The sequence below is a fragment of the Ictalurus furcatus genome, chromosome 2 (assembly GCF_023375685.1).
Source record: "Ictalurus furcatus strain D&B chromosome 2, Billie_1.0, whole genome shotgun sequence".
In the NCBI taxonomy this organism is placed as follows: domain Eukaryota; kingdom Metazoa; phylum Chordata; class Actinopteri; order Siluriformes; family Ictaluridae; genus Ictalurus; species Ictalurus furcatus.
In genome coordinates, this window is record NC_071256.1 from 2,007,106 (window position 1) to 2,015,305 (window position 8,200).

Here is an 8,200-nt window from a genome sequence, read left to right on the forward strand (position 1 = left end):
GACTGTGTAATAGCTCTCGATGTTGCTGTACGAAGGCATGACTTGAGTGTTTATTTTGACCTACTCCAGAGTGTTTAAAACAACTGTAATTAAATCTTCTTAGCTCTAAATACGAGGAAACGGCACCACTTTCCCATTCAGCTCAGAAATGCTGAGCGTTACGTGGGTGTTTATTTGAACCACTGGATATTCATTATATCTATAATCTGGGTCGAGCTCGGAACTCTGAAACCCTCGCTAACTCGAACATCATCTCACACAGGACTTCATTGCTAATCTAATCTAAACAACCAGCAGCGTCATGCATGGCTAGGGGATCGCCATCGCGTTTTACATAGCCTGCACGTTCATCGGCCTTCGAGTAAAAGCAGACTCCTCTATGCAATGAAGGAAAGAAATTTAAGCGGAGTGGTTAAGAGTTAAAAGGTTTCCGCTCCAGAAACAGCGGCGGCTTTCTTGGGATTTGAGCATCACAACTTACTGCCTTTTCGGGGGAGGGGGTTTTGTTTTGTTTCGTTTTTTTAAACAAACGGTGCTCGTTATGAATTAACGCAATTTTGACGCACAGAAAACAAACAAACAAACAAACAAAAACATGTACAGACACCCTTATATACACTGCAAGTACTGAATCAGTGTTGGATTGGCGTCCACGTGGACGGAACGCAGGTGTGTATTCGACACCGCTCTCCAGGCTGTGTATAGGAATAAATATAGCTATACAGTGGGATCCAAAAGTTTTACATATTTGAAAAAGAAAAAGAAAAAAGATTTCACTATCTTGCATATTCAGTATTGACCGCGTTAACTCCTTCGTACAAAAGGTCAGATTTTCCTCTAATCTTATGCTGCACTCGACAACTTTTCATATTTCCGACGCCCCCTCGACCGGTCTCCTGGACTCCGAGTTCAGCAAGTGACGTCAAACCAACATCAGCAGCACTTTTTTTTTTTATCTTTCAGTGGGTTTTGCTGCATATTCAATCCAGATACAGACGCATTCGCTTGTTAAATCTATAACGCTGACTGTTTTGAGGAGGTAGCTAAATATACGCTAGCTAGCTAGATTCTTGCTAACAAAAGAAGACACTGGAGGCATCCTTGGGGGTTTTTTTCCCTCCCTAATTTGGAAATTCCCAAAATTCCCACTTCTGAGTCGAACTGAATGAATGCAGTATCACGCCGTCTTTCGTTCAGACGACCAACGGGTTTTACAGAAACTTTTACGGAGTCCGTGCTAGCTCGAGCGTCGCTAAAATCGACCAAAAAGCAAGACTTAGCCATTCAAAAGATTTCACTTTTCACTGATGCTGATGATGAAACGTCTCGGTATGTTGCATTAGAAAAGAACGCAAACCAGAAGCAGACTTTTGGACCTCACTGTATTCACCCAGTCTCATCATGTACATATCCAAAATGAGAAACTGCAGTGGCAGAACATGGAAAGGGGTCTCTTTGGAGATCCTGTACTCGGCGGCTCTTCGATCTGAGACACTCTGAGAACTTCTCCCCCAACACGCATGGACAGAGAGAAGTTCGAAGAAGTGATTCTTCATTTCAGATGATTCCATCAGACACCCAAAGCTCCCTCAGAGCTCCAGGATTTTCTGCGCAGTTCCATCACTAGTCCTGATTTACATCTTTGCACATTATTGACGCATACATGACACTAAAAAAAAAAAAAAGAAAAAAAAAAAGAATCCTGTTCTGTTGTTGTTGTTGTTTCACGTTTTCACCCAAGTTAAATTGGTACGAATCATGACTCGGATCATTCATATCCTTACGCACGAGATGTTTAAGACGGAATTCTGAGCAACAATGCTGAAAGATTTTATCTAGAGATGTTATTGAAGATGTACATTGAGCTCTCCTTCTCTCCTCTCTCTTTCCTTCTTTCTTTCCTTTCTGCCTGAAACCTCGCGATGTTGTCGAACAGCGGCTCTGTCAGACCGGAAGTCTCTTCTAATTTATGTATGTATGTATATATATTTAATTTATGCCTAATTTATGGAGGAATGGAGGTTTTTGTACATAGGAGCAGCTGGCTCGTCTGTCTGTGACTGTGTCCCTGTGCGTGGGTGAACGCTTGGTTTATAGATAGCATCTAGTATTTTATATTTTTATTTCCTTTCCACCCCTCCCCCCCCCTTCCTTGTTTCTGTTTGTTTGTTTGTTTTTTGTTCCATAGGCAACTCGTTATATGGTGAAGGGTAGATGGTTCTTTGTCCAGTGATTTTCATTTATATACCGAAATAAGGAATAAATCACGTGTTTTATTGTAATTGTCGGCTGTTGCAAAATGCTGGTGGTTTTGATTCGCATGACATTATTACATTTCACGCAAATTATCAATCAACACGATTTGCTTTAGTTTAGTCTCCAGAGCATCATGTCATTAATTCAGCATGGAGGATGGAGAATTTCTATAATTGGATATTCAGGATTTCAGTGACGGGGGGGGGGGGGGGGGGGGCAGGCGTGAAACAGACAAACTAACATTCCTGACCGGGGGGGGGGGGTGTAAATTATTGATTTAAATGTTAAGTATTTTGTAAAAAATAAATAAATAAATAAATAAATAAATAAATAAATAAGAAAGTGCTCTGCAAAAGTTCCAATCGATGGAGAAAATTAAATATTGATTATCCTATAAAGATTCATTCATATTATTTGACTATAATTATCTGCCGTGACGTTAAAACGACTTAAAAAAACAAACAAACAACAAAAACAAGTCATTTGAGATATCATGCTTAATGTTTAGTCTAATCGAAAATCCATTGCGTCATGCTGATGATCATCAGATAATATTCCTGCTTTTGTTTCTAACAGGGTTTGTTCATTTTAGTCACAGTGTTGGCTTCACTTTATATATATTTTTTTTTTTAAAAAAGAAAAAAGAAAAACACAACACTTCACAGAGTCTTCCGGTGTGACCAAATATGGCTATTTCCGTGTGAATGAATACGGTTTTTTAAAAAAAAAAAATAGAATTTAAACCCAATGCGTTATTTAAAGGAGAAACATCGGAACTTTGATGTGAAGGTTGTTTGGGGGTTTTTTGTTTGTTTTTTTTGGTCAGAAATAAAGCAACTAAACTGTACCATCATGTAGGAATGCTTCGTAGGCTACTTTTAGTGTCCAATCATGTACTTTTCAATCAAATATAGCCTACACACTAAAGATACAAAACATAACAGTGCCAACAGTAGCCTATCAGCGACATGGGAAAAGTTCATCTTGGTACCTTTCATTCACAGTCTGGATCAATTATATAGAATTAAGGAATGAAAAGAGCAGCTGGAGTGATGTTCAACACCCAAAACACACTTTCTTTTGGGCTGTGGCTAAGAGGACTTAATGATAGAAAATCATAAATCATAAAGCTCCACTCTCTCAAAAAATAAAAGGTACCAAACTATAGGCTCGTCTTCCTGGTCTCTGGTGTGGTACTAACAAGAGTAGCTTTTAAATGAACGCTGAGTGGTCCTGAAGGTCCATGATGAAGCTCACAGTAGCTATTTGTAAAGGGGAAAGAAACACCACTTAACACTGAAAACATGGAACAATGAAAAGTACCGTTTGGTAGAGTGCTCGTGAAGTGGGACAGAGCCATTAAAAACACTTTATTTAAATAATAATAATAAAAAAGCAATTGATAGTTTATTCAGTAAAAGGTAGGCTACACTAACCCGAAGACATCTAAACGGATTATTTTTGATTAAAGCATAACACGCTTTCAGAAATAAAAGGTACCAAGCGGTACTTTTTCCTTGTAGACGAGGTGATGCATCTTTGGTACCTTTGGTGTGCAACTGAGAAGGAACCTTTAACTAGCGTAGAATAAAATGTCTAAATATGGACCTTAAATCGTACCGTGTAAGAATATGTAGCCTGCTAAAACTGTACCCTTAATGTTACCACAGCAACCAGATAAAGGAAAAGTTTGGTACTATTTTTTTTAGAGAGAGTGAGAGGTGCTGAAGCTGTTTATGAACACCGACATCACACAACAATTTGGATTTACGCCGCAGATGAATTGTTTACAGCGCTTTCTGTTTGACGGTTGTCATGGAGACTACACTTTTTAGCACGCGATCCGTGACCTAACAGCGCGAGCCCCTGTCTTTCATTTGAGCCCCAACCGGTGTCCCCCCGCCCCGCGCGCGCGCCCATCACCGAGCCGCGAGCGCAATGAAGGCTATAGAGCGATACAGAGCCGCTCCGCGCTGTGTGCATGGATATGAATGCGGGAAAGTGCGCGAGCGAGCAACCAAGAGCGAGAGAGAGAAAGAGAGGGGGGGGTGGGGGTGGGGAGGGGGGAGTTCAGGGGGCGCGTGGCCCGCGGGTTTCTTCGCGCGACTCCTCAAGCGGAAAGTATTGCGACCCAGGTGCGGCACCCGCGTGTCCGCGAGCGACGTGAAGCTCTCACGAGACGCCGAGATTTCTCTTCAAGCAACAACAAAAAAGAAAAGGGAAAGAAAAAGGCGGAGAGCCTCGCGCTCATCTCATATACACTCTATACGCGCGTGCAGCCGACACCACCACCACCTCCTCCTCCTCCTCTCTCTCTCTCTCTCTCTCTCTCTCTGCACATATAACCATGTCTAAATTATTTTCTTTTATTATTATTAAATCTGCTCAAACATACACACATTATACACACAAAACTAAACTAAATACCTTCATGTGTGTGTGTGTGTGTATATATATATATATATATATATATATATATATATATATATAAACAAACAACAGAGGTTCACAAAGTCTGATCTAACACAGGCCTAAATCCATTATTATTATTATTATTATTATTATTATTATTATTATTATTATTATTATTATTATTATTATTAGTGCCCATTAGAATAAAATGTTATAATATATAACTATTATTATAATTAAATCACACTTTAATATTTGTAAGGAAGCAAAATAAACAAATAAACAAATAAATAAATAAAGCAAGCTCAATTATCCAATAGTAGATAGATAGATAGATAGATAGATAGATAGATAGATAGATCACTTATAGACAAAGTTCTGGCTAATCTTATTTTATTCCCTGAAACCAAAATAAATAAATAAGCCATACACTTTCAGAAAGAAGGGTACTAAGCAGAACCTTCCCCTGTCTCCGGGGTGGTACTCTTATCCTACTCTTTAGCATCCTGGACTTTAAACTTTAAACTGTAATCGTTTAGAGTTCACCTTTAAAGGTACTACATGCTCCAGGTAAAATGTACACTTAATGGTTCCACCCCAGTGACAAGGACAAGTGCAGTTTAGTAACAGTGTGTAGCCTTTAGTCTGTTCAGGCACAGGTCTAACTCCATTAATTACCAACTAAAACACACCTCAAAAATATGTTTAAAATAATAATAATCGACACATCTCGGGCTGTCAGAGATAAAGGTACCAAAGTGTCGCTGGGATGGTATAGCTACTATTAAAGGTACCTTATACCTGGGCAGGTGCACGTGGCGCAGCTTTAATTAGCTTTTGGAGTAAAGCATTAGAGAGGTCACAAGGTCAAATTACACAGTGTGTCTCAGATGATTTTAAAGGTGCATTATATCTAGGTTTGAAGTTAAAAACTCGGTGCAAAAGTTACAAGAGACGCGTCCGGAATGGTACCACCGCAGCGCCAGGGAATAGTACCGGGTGGTACCTTTAATTTAGTGTGGATTTAAACCCGAGGCGTGTTCTTTATGTCTCATTACACTACACCTTCACATCTGGTTTGTGTTTGCTGATTTTTATTTTCAATTGGGAGAAGAGAGTATAATAACAGGCTAATGATAATAATAATAATAATAATAATAATAATAATAATAATAATAATAATAATAACAAGAAGAAGAAGAAGAAGAAGATTGACAGTGTGAGTAATATGGCCTCATCGTTAATAACTGTTCACGAGATGACTGCGCTCTGAAATCGTTCAGCTCTGTGCTCGCGCTGTCACACACCCGCCCCGGTAAACGGTTATCCGGCCTCGCAGACGGCCACGCGCCACGGCCCAGCGTAATTCCAGCCTGAGGCGCGTGCCCGCAGGGTGTGCGTATGCGTGCGTGGTGTGTGCGGGCGCGAGGCCTTTACTCCCCCCCCCACCTTCCCCCCGCTTCAAAACCCGATCAACCCGCATATTTCATTATTCATTAATTTACCGTTTTAACACAAAATCCCGTCTCGTTATCGGGATAACGCTCGCGCGCGCGGTTCCAGCAGCGGTCCGGTTTGTGTCAGGCGTGGAAAATTGGTGATTTTTTTTTTCACCCTTGCTGTATTTTTTTCTCTTTTTTATATATATATATATATATATATATATATTAGTATTATTACATTCAACATCCTGAAACAGCTCGACATAGTCCGTCATGAATAATAATAAGCAGCGCGCGAGTTGTGTCTGAGCCCGAGAGCGTGACATCGCCCGCGGAAACGCGCGAGGATTTCTAATAGCGGGCCAGCTCGCGCGCTATTCAGCAAAAGAAAAAAGAAAAAAGAAAAAAAGAAAAAAAAAAAAAGATGGGGAAACAAAAGGAGATTATAACACCATAATGATAGGAAGTGTGTGAGATGAGACACCAGCGATATACATGCAACACTATAGACAAACATTATATCATATCTCATAAGATGTTCCATTTATATCTTATTAAATTTACATTCCTGCGCAGTTAGGCTATAAAGGATTTTTGAAATTATATATATATATATATATATATATATATATATATATATATATATATATATATATATATATATAAGTCTGTAGGAGGTGAAACCTGGATATAGCTATATATGGAATAATACCCTATATATAAATATATAGCCTAAGATATAATCACTTCACGTGCACGTCTATTACTCCAATATATTATAACCAACACACGTGACTAATTTCTAGCACGTTATGATAAATGTAAACGATTTCAGAAACTTCTTTTTTTTTTTTTTTTTAATCACCGCTTGTTTATAGTCTATAGTCATGACTTTCCGACCAAGGAAATGTTTAAATGAATGAATCATGTTTTCATATCTTATTCGGGAAAATGGGGTCATTTAATTCTTTCGGATTGAATAAGCAATATCCCTGATCTCTAATAGGGTGCCATTACTTTAATCCACTGGCAAGACAGGTCGCGTTTTTCAAAATGGCGTCCGACGGCATCTAAAAACACGCCTTCGTTAATCACATCAGCATCAGGAAATAATGAAACACTTTTTATTCCAGTAAAATGATTTTACAGGAAGACTGAAACAGCTAAATTACACACACACACACACAACTGAATTTTAAAGTTATAGAGGTCGAAGGGAAACGACACTGGGGCTGAGTAAAATGGCCGCTCCTTCTTCTGACCTTTGACCCTGAAAGCTCTTATTCCCAAACTTCTGTGATTTCAAAGTCTAAGTTTTTTTAATTAAAGGGTTTTTTCGACATGTTGCTTCTTCTTAAGCAATTATAGAGCTGTGCTGTCGACATTTAAATACATATTTCTCTCTCTCTCTCTCTCTCACACACACACACACACACACACACACACACACACACACACGAAGTAAACTTCTCAGTCGGGTTATGATCTGGTGCATGGTTAATCCGGTCCGTGTGTCATTAACTGGGCTCGGCTCTCGGCTCTCGGCTTCCTGGACGCATAACTTCAGCTCCATTTCCCGCTCGGCTGCATTTCCCCTGGAGCCGTGATTCCACCTCTCACATACTTACACACACACACACACACACACACACACACACACACACACACACACACAGCAGGCCTTGCTTTCAGTCTTGTCTACTAATGCAGGGCTACATCTGTAGTGTCAATAACTCCACCAGTATAACAGGCCTTGTTTTATCTGTGCTGGAGCTCATGGGTGTAAAATGAGGCGCTGAGTCCAACACACACACATACACGTACACATACACACACATACACGTACACACACACGTACACACACATACATATACACACATATACATACACACATATACACACACACACATACACACACGCGTACACATACACACATGTACACACACACACACACACACACACACACACACAGGTGCATTTACCGTCCAATTAATCGGAGCCTGTGATCTGCGTTGGTTTTTCTCTGTGCTGGATCGGCCGTGTTTCTGCCTCATAAACATCCGTGTTAATAAATACCCGTGTCACGCTTT